The sequence below is a fragment of the Meriones unguiculatus genome (assembly GCF_030254825.1).
Source record: "Meriones unguiculatus strain TT.TT164.6M chromosome Y unlocalized genomic scaffold, Bangor_MerUng_6.1 ChrY_unordered_Scaffold_23, whole genome shotgun sequence".
NCBI classification, from domain to species: domain Eukaryota; kingdom Metazoa; phylum Chordata; class Mammalia; order Rodentia; family Muridae; genus Meriones; species Meriones unguiculatus.
In genome coordinates, this window is record NW_026843709.1 from 18511572 (window position 1) to 18521222 (window position 9651).

Here is a 9651-nt window from a genome sequence, read left to right on the forward strand (position 1 = left end):
TCTCTTTGCTGAAAGCCCAGTTTGAATTGCAAACCTCAGGAACAGGAGAGTTCCCCACTGATCCAAGAGGAGGACATGGCTGCCTATCCAGGAAGGTCAGCCAAGGCAACCATGCTCAAAGAGGGCTGGCAAACTAGTATGGAACAGTACCAGGTTCCAAGTAATTTATTGCCCCTTTTACACTCACCGATTTACATTGTTTCAGCTAGACCAGTCTGGGAATTGTCTGGTTTCCTTCTCTTTTTCCTGATCTCAAAGACTCAATACCCAGGAAACTGTAGACTGTGTCAGCCTATTATATCAATAAAATGTTAAAGGTACATTCAGTGAATACACCAGTAGCTGTTCAGTTCAAAGTCACAACCTAGGAAATATCAGATGGAACAATACAGTGTGAGACCCAATTGTCATTCTATACATCCCCTTAATCCCATATCACTTTGACACTTTCCTACTTCGGAAGCTGTCCAATTAAATAAACATTAAACATTCCTTTCTTAACTGAAATTGTCACAGAGGTAAGAAGCAGTAAATGTGCAGAATCTCCATGAAGAAATAAGTTAAAGGGTTGTTGGGATTCAGAAGAAAATGTCAAGTGTGCACAGGATCAGAGAACGTTTGCTTACTCTTCTCCATGGAAACCTCAAGATTCTCTCATGTGCTGATTGGCTGAGAAGGAAATAGGAAGGCTGCACACTCTCATGTACAATCTCTTCAATGTAGTTCTGGAAGTCCTTGATAGAGAAATAAGATAATTGAAGGAGAACAAAGTATACAAATCACAAAGTAAGAAGTCAAAGCATCACTATTTGCGTAAGATATGATAGTATACCTGAGTGACCCCAAAAATTCTACCAGGGAACTCCTACAGCTGATGATTACCTTTAGCAAAGTGACTTGATATTAAATTAACTGAAAAAAAAATCAGTAGCCCTCTGGTATTCAAAAGACAAAAGTCCAGAAAAGGAAATTAAGGAAACAAAAGTAATTTTATTACCTAACAAGGCCATACCCCCTAAGCCTAACCAGACATTTCCTCACTGGGGACTCCACTTGTAAATAAATGGGATTTGAGGGTACATTGCAACTCAAATCACCAGGAAGTGAAAAAAGATGGACAAAATTTTTTCCTAAAGTAAATTGTTATTCTTTAAGTTTGTCATTCAATACAATGATTAAAGTTCCAGAAAATTCCAAAGACTAAAGAACAGGACTGACAATCTCCTTCATGGAAAATATGAAATATATCTAAAATGAAGTGTTATTCAGCTAAGAAAATGACAACAAGATCTTTTCAGGCAAATTGTTGAAACCAGGAAAAAATCATCCTATGTGAAGTAAGTAAAATGGAGCAAGACAAATATGGTATGTATTCACTTATTAGGAGATCTCCTAATAGTGGGGAGTTAAGTTCCAATAGGCTTATCTACTGTGACCAAAGCAATCTTCGACTAGGGGGATTGGATGGCAGTTAAGTAGGTTGTTGGGCCAGGACATCCTTTTGAAATTTGTAAACAACCCAGGCTGTTACTATTATAATATGTTATTATAATATTATAATTAAAAAATATGTTATTATTATAATATGTTGTTCTCTGCCCTCAATGGATAGATCAGTGTCATATTCTTGCTTCCAAAGTGATACTTCCTTCTGCATCATATGGGATTGCATACAGAGACCCACAGTCCCATATTATGTAGAGAGAGACCTTCAAACACAAAGATATAAATGGGTTTTCCCTATGAAATTCTCCCTACCCTGAGGGCTCTGGAAAGCCTGCTGGAGAGGAGACAGGAAGAGTGTCATAAGGAGAGGTAATTGAGGCCACAAGGAGAACAATGGCCTGAGAATCAGGCCATAAAAGATGATGATGCAGTCAGCCTGATGAGAATTGATAAGGTAAGTTTAGATAGAAGGGGGAAGAGGGCCTTCCCTATCATGGAACTAGAAAAATGGCATAGGGGTAGATGAAGGAGCCTGGGTGGGACTGGAAGGAAAGGGGAGGGGCAGCAGAGGGGATACAAATGAAAAAAAAATAGTAATAAATGAATATATAAGAAAACCTATGATCAAGGTGGTGAAGTATAAAGCTCTTCTGGACTGATGGCTTCTTCTTGGGGTAGTGCAAGGGTGTGGCAAGAATGAACTCAGTTTTATTTAAGGGACTTGACACTGAGACTATGATTATGTTCCAATGAATATAAGAAAAATACATACTTCAATTGATGTATTTTAAAGAATAAAGAATTTAGTGTGACACATGGGTAGGAATTTGAATTTGGGAGCAATGGAAAAGGAGTGTAATGTATATTATATGATATTTCCACATAGTCAATAAAACTAATATGTCAACAACATTTACAGTGACGTTTAACATGGGGAAAAGATTCTGCTAAATGAAGGCAGAGTTTGACTTTGTAAGGCATGCTTTCTAGGAACTTATTAGGTAGCAGAGAATCCTAGCCATAAACTAGTGGTTACTCAGCTACCTCAGACAACATTAGCTCAGATGGCACCTCTGAACAAGCAGTCCTGGCACTGACACTACTTTTAGAGGATTTGTTTGGAGGACAAGAACAGAAAACACAGCTTATCTTGGGTCGATATATAACAGAGACCCAAATCTCTGTTCTGAAGTCACATTTTTAACTTTAAACCCTAGGACGAGGAGGGTTCCTCACTGACCACTGAGTAAGACACAGCTGCCAATCCAGCCAGGTCAGGCAAAGCAACCATGCTTATTGAGGTTTGCCAACACTAGAATTGAATAGTTCCATCTGTCAAATCTTTATTTCCCTCATTTCTCTTTTTACACTCACTGATATTTCTCAATTTCAGCCAAAACAGACTCAGGAATTGTTAGGTTTCCTTCTATTTTTCCTGCTCTTAAAGACTCAATATCCCAGGGAATCCTAGACTTTGCCCACTTATTATATCATAAGAATGTGAAGGAACATTTAGTGAGTACATGAGTAACTGGTCAGTTCAAATTCACAACCTAGGAAATTTCAGATCCAACACCATCATAAGAGACCATCTTGTCATTTGGTACAGTCCTTTATTCCTACATTACTTTTAAGCTTTTCTACTTCATAATCTGTCCAATTAAATAAACACTAAAGTTTCATTTCCTACCTGACATTTTCATAAGGTAAACAGGAGTAAAGGTGTGGCTCCTGGATAAAGGGATGAAATAAAGGCTTGTTGATTTTCATAAGAAAAAATCCATGTGTGCACATGGTCAGTGATACTGGATTCTGAGGAAAGTTTGTTTACTCACCTCCATGGAAACCTCAAGATTCTGTCAGGTGGTGATTGGCTGAAAGGCAGAATGGTGTCATGAAAAAGGTGAAAGCCAATAAGAGTCTCAGGAGCCAGTTATTAAAAGAGTCAAGTGGACAGCTTGCCTGATTAACAAATTCATGTGTCCTTGACATGTGACTTTCACATTATCACAGATTCCATTATTATTTGTAAAATTCACAGATATATCCTTAATCAGTGAATTACTTCTTGGAAAATGCTCTTGTACAAGGGAAATCTTTGAACAAAAAGCTTTTAATTGGGAACAAAAAGCTTATATTTTTACAGAGACCATCATGATATCACTTCAGCAAGCAGTCATTGAGAGATGAAATTACTATTATTATTAAAGTTTAAGGCCTTAAATAGCTGGGTGAGGTCCACTAATTCTCTAAGGGGAAGAACCCACCTTAGTGCATTCTTTCCCCATGCACTAGAGATACAGTTGCTAGGAAACTGGCCCATCCCTCTAGGAAGGGACACAGATCATTAATGGTTTAGGGACTTTCCTATATAGCCAATTAATTCAAAATGCAGCATTTTGACCAATAGATGCTGCCAGGAAGGAATCACCACTGCCTTGGACATGCTGGGAGGGATCAGAATCTTTTTAAATCACCCATCTATCCTGAGCATGGGGCTCTGGGCTCTCAGTGCTTTGGAGTGGGCGGTGTGGGCCCAAGCTGCAGCTTGTAGTGATTTATAATAAAAAGAATCTCATGATTTGAAACGGACTCAGCTCCTGGTGCTGGTCTTTTGGGGTATCATGATATGGGCACAAAATAATTTGGGGGCTCTCCTGGATCCCCTAGACCTTGCACGACTCCTGAGCCAGAGGATTGGAAGCCCAGGTAAGTGTATATTTGTTTGGCCAAGTTCAAACAAATATTGTTGTTCTATGTATCTTTGAGATCTCAAGGTAATATACAGTGAGTGGCCAGGGATTGGTTGTGTCACAGTGCACTGCACTGGCTGACATATTGGCATACCATGGGGCATCTTGGAAGACGTTCTAAATCCCAGTGGGGCAGTGCTCCCAAATAGCACTGTGAGGGACTTGGGGTACGAAAACATATTTGATAGGCCTAACAAGTGTGTCGCTACCACAGAGTCAGGAAGCACTGGTGGAATCTGTTCTTTTGTCTCTGTGTTTCTGGTTGTCTAGCAGCTGCTGAGTGTAAAAAGAAAGTGCTTAAAATGAAGGTGCTGGAGGAAGTAAGTAAAGTTTTGACTTTTTGTTTAAATGTATATATGGCCATCATGTTTGTTTTTGACTAATCCTATGCTCTGTAGGTCATGGTTAATATGATAAAAAATAATTGGGTATGTTTAAAGGTTAAGTTCATATTTGTTTAAAATGTATATATGTCCCTATGTGTTTATGAGGTCTATAAACACATCTGTTTAAATAGCAACAATATAGGTTGCCACGTGGTATGTGATGTGCCTCACCACCATCTTGAAGTTACCATGTGGGCTATAATGAGACCACCATGTTGAGATTGTCGTGTGCACTGTAATGTGATCTTGATATCCACATGGTTTGGGTCAAAAAATAAAAGAGGGAGGAGGAACCTTAGTCGAATAATTTTCATTTCATTCTTGATTAATTAGTTATTTTATGTGGGTATTGGTTTTAAAAATTAAATTGTCTGCGTTGGTAAACTCTGAATTTAAAATCTGGTTTTGACTTTTAAAATTATGGTTATGCCTTGAGACTTCTCTGCTACAAAAGGGGCACTTTATTTTGATATTGTAAAAGCAGGTTTTAGAAAATGTTTAAATGTTTAAGGCTTTAAAACATTTAAAGTATTTCAGATATTTTAGACAATGATGTTGGGTAGTCTAACAAAAATTTGAAATAATTTCTCAATTGTTTTGGGGAGAAAAAAATGGCATTTATTAGATTTTACTAAATGAAACCAAGCTATATGGTTTGCGGTAATTGAAAAAAAAACTGCAGCTTTTACAATGTATCTTGTAGAGAGCTATTTGTTTGTTAAGTTTCTTTGTTTATTGAAAAATATGTTTCTACCCTGGCCCTCAACTTGAGACAGAGAAAAGAGAAAATTTCACCAAGTTCCTTGTAACGTCTTCTAAGTACCTTAGAGTATGTTTATATAACTTTGGACCATATCTGCTAAACAGAATTAATTTTAGAAAAAGAGTTTAGCAGTTTCAGAACTTCTTTTATATTAATACGACTGTTTTTGCTTGGCCTATAAAAAACAAATTGTGGACGTTGGGCTCCAGCAGGATCAAGACAGAATGGAAAGGATTTTGATGAGAGTTTTTATGTTTTCTAAAATGCAAGAGAGAGAGAGAGCAAGAAATATTAAAGAAAGTAATAGCTTGTCTAAAGTAAGAATGTTTGGTTAAGCCAGAAGAATGAAGCTAAGAACCTGAAGATATATAGAATGTTGCAAAAGGTTACTGTATGTATAAATAACCAGAGGATAAATATGATTTGAGAAAGAACTGTATTTAAAAATATGTTGTACTTCATTTAAAGGGCTGCTGATTCTGCATTGGAAAATATTTTCTTATGCTCTTTTAAGGGGGAAGAACTCTGGCTGATAGGTTTGGTGTGGCCAGAATATTTCATATAGTTTAAAATTGTTCTGTACTGTTATGTTATGTGGTTGATTCTAGGTCTTGTTTGGTTACATTGTTAGAACTTTTGGTTATTGAGGATTGTGGATACTCCACACTGTTTGCTATATCATCATCAGCACCTAATGGCTATGTTTTATTTTGCCAGCCACAGCCTGTGGCAACAGGTGGCTAGCACAGGCATAGCTTGGTTATGTCTTGGTTCAAAGATAAAGGGGGTAGAACGATTATAGTTTTAGAGCAATCTTAGTTTAGGGCTGCAAGCTTATTCAGTTTCCTGTTTAGTGCTAAGTTCAACTTTTGTCCTTTAAGTTTTTTACTATTCAATTTTAATGCAAGATTTGCTAGTCTCTCTATAAACTGTATCTGATTAAAGATTTGCTCTGATTTTAGTTCAGAAAGAGCAGATTTAAAGTTATGCTAACAACTTCAGTTGGTTAAGATGTTGAGCTTTACCTAGTGTCTTTTACTTTTTTTAAGGTTAAGCCTAGGATGGGTAATCATAAAGTTTGTCTATGTATATCTACTTAAAATACATAGTTCTAAAACATGCATCTTAGGAATATGCCAGGATTAGATTATAGCATTCTGTTTTATAGTACACAGTTTAGAGCATTTGATAAAGATAGACACAGAGTGACTCAGACATGCTGGCCCTCAAGCTTGTCAGAGACCCCATAAATATGGCATTTTAGCATGTGTAAGCTTATTGTGACAGAGAGTCAAAAAATCATGGCAGTAGCTCCCCCAAGGTCTCCGAGATTTGGCTTTGCCTTTAAAATCAACAGATGATGGCAACTCTGGATTGTGATATGCTAACCACTGGGTAATACTGCCTCAACTGGCCCACTTCTAGGCCCAGCCTAAACGTTGGACACCTGGAGATCCATTGTTTCACATTGTGAGAGGCAAGTTGAGGTCAATACTTCATGTTCCTATTTCCACAAAAGCAGTCTCTCATCTTCTGTGCCAAATGGCTGGACTGCCTCTGCTCATGATGCCATAAGGCCACAGGAGCCAGGGACAGTTCCTAGGTGATGGACTAACTCTGTCATTTTAATTGGCACATAGATTGGTATATATAATTTATCCTTCTCAGGTCTCTGATCAGTTTGATAGCTATGCTAAGCTAATGGTAGCTTTGCAGACAGTTAGAACCACTCATGTCTTTGGTCAGTTTATTACCTAGCTAGAACTACTGGGTACTAGATCTCATATTTAAAAAGAAAAACTGGTTTGCATTGCTCACAGAATTCATGTCAATTGCCTGTGTCTTAAGATATATGGTTGGATAAAAAGATAAGGAGTTTAACATTTTAAGTTATATAAATATGAGTTATAAAGATATAAAAATAAAAAATAAAAAGATATAAAAATAATTTAAAACATTAAAAATGTTAGATACTTTAGATTCCACCCCCTTTCTACTATTGAACTCATTTTATAAGATTTCAGAAGATCAGAGTTTTAGTATTGATCAATAGAGTTATGATTAATTAATGGAGCTCTAGCAGTTTTTTTGTTTGTTTTTTTAGTCACCAGTTTGAGGTTTTAATTTTCCTTGGTAGTTTTATAAACATAGATTTAAAGATGCTTTTCATCGTACTAAAAACATCTGTTTAATGTGTATATCTGACCCAAAAGCCATAGCCTTTATTATAGTATTCTCAATATCTGCCATTCTGAGGTAGACAAGATTTAGGAATATCTTCAACATATCCTTCTCTTTGCTTTGTTAAGGAAAGTCCAAGCATCCAGGGTTTAGCAATAAACCCATGAATGTATTTTTGCCTAACTTTCCAGTGTGAACATGGAGATGGGGGCTAAAGGTAGATACTGAGTGTATGAAAAATGGCCTAGCTCCATTACTGGCTGATTACCAATAGCTGTGCCCACAGAAGAAGTGATAGACTTTGAAACTGTGGACACATTTAAGTTGTTTATAAAGGTTATAAAACAAACAGCTAACTGATATTCAGTGGGATGCAGATTTACCTGTTACTCTCAGAATGTTGTTATATTAGATTTGTTGATATGTTATTTTTCTGAGTTTTTTTTAAATATATATTTCCTTTTGTGTACCAAAAAATTCATATGAGTTTCTGGAAATCAAAAAGTTATATTACCTGTATCTGGCATAGCTCAAGTGCATCCCAGAGGAATTTTTCCCTTGTCTTTAGATTCTTCATTTTCCCATTTAATAGACAAATTTTAACTTCTGTCTCCAGTTTAAATTTGTCTCAGTAGATTTTCACCTGTTTGACTCTGTTCCAGAATCAGCTATGGACTGCAAGCTGAAATCTGGATTTCCTGGAAACTGACATGATTGCTCCTGGCCTTTTTGGGTGGATCAACTAACCAGATGCTTCTGAGGACTACCCTGTTGCCCAGCCTTTGACTGGCCTTTCAGCCTTCCTAGTCTCTGATGCCAATGGTCCTTTGTTAGCACTGCAGCAATTTCATAAGAGGAGACCCTCGTCCCGAAATCCCACCTAGCAGGCTGAAAGGCTATGTCAAAAGGGGCTCCCTGACATTAGCTATTATCTTAGGCATCTGCTAAGATGAAATGGCAACTAATATTGCAGCAACTGGGCTAAAGGCGTAGAGAAAACCTAGAGAGAAAAGATAATAATTCCCCTTGGCTTACTACCCCTATATCCTCCCTGAAGGGACCCCTACTCATTTTGATTTTTATCTTTTGGCCTTGTATTTTAAATTGCTTGATGGTTCTCATGAAAAAAAATATTTGAGAGCAATACACTAATTGTACTCAGATCCCAGTGTAGAAAGGTAAATCTATAAAATACAAAGGATCATATCTGGAAAAATCTATGAAATACAAAGGGTCATATCTGGAAAAAACAAGATTGGGTCTTCAAATGAAGGGGGGAGGAATGAGCAGTTATTATTAAAGATTAAGGCCTAAGCAAGCTGGGTGAGGTCTAGTAATGCTCTGAGTGGAAGAACCACCTTTCCCCACCCATTAGTTGCTAGAAACTGGCCCATCTCCCTAGAGAGGGACACCAGATCATTAATGGTTTGGGGACTTTCCAATAGTCAATCAATTAAAGATCCAGCATTTTGACCAATAAATGCTTGTCAGGCAGGAATCGCCCCTGCTTTGGGTATGCTGGGAGGGACCAGAATCTTTAAATCACCCAACTATCCTCAGCAAGGAGCTTTTGGCCCTCACTACTTTGGTGTTAGCGGATGAGACCCCAACTGCAGCTTGTAATGATTTCTAATAAAAAGATCTTCATGTGGTTTACAATGGACATGGCTCTTTGTGGTGATCATTTGTGGTACCACGATTCTGGCACAACATCATCTTGTTATAGTCCATCAGCAGAACTGAGAGCTTTTCAAACTGAATCACAAGCTTAAAGCTAACAGAGGGAGACAGAGAGAGAAAGAGAGAAAGAGCTAGAGAGACAGATTCAGAAATGGAGAGACCGAGACCTACAAAAAATATATATAAAGTGACACAGACCAAGAGACAGAGACTCCAGTCTGTCTGCTTATTTTCATTGGCATATTAACCTCCAAGCACACCATCCTATAATATAATTCCAATAGGAATTCTATGATCTAACAAGGCCATTACTCCCAAAACTTGCCAGACATTTGCTCAACTGGGGACTAAATAGACGAGCTTCAAGGGAAATATGAAATTCAAATCACCAGAAAGTGGAAGAACATACAGGGAATTCTAGACTAAAAAAACATAATTATCA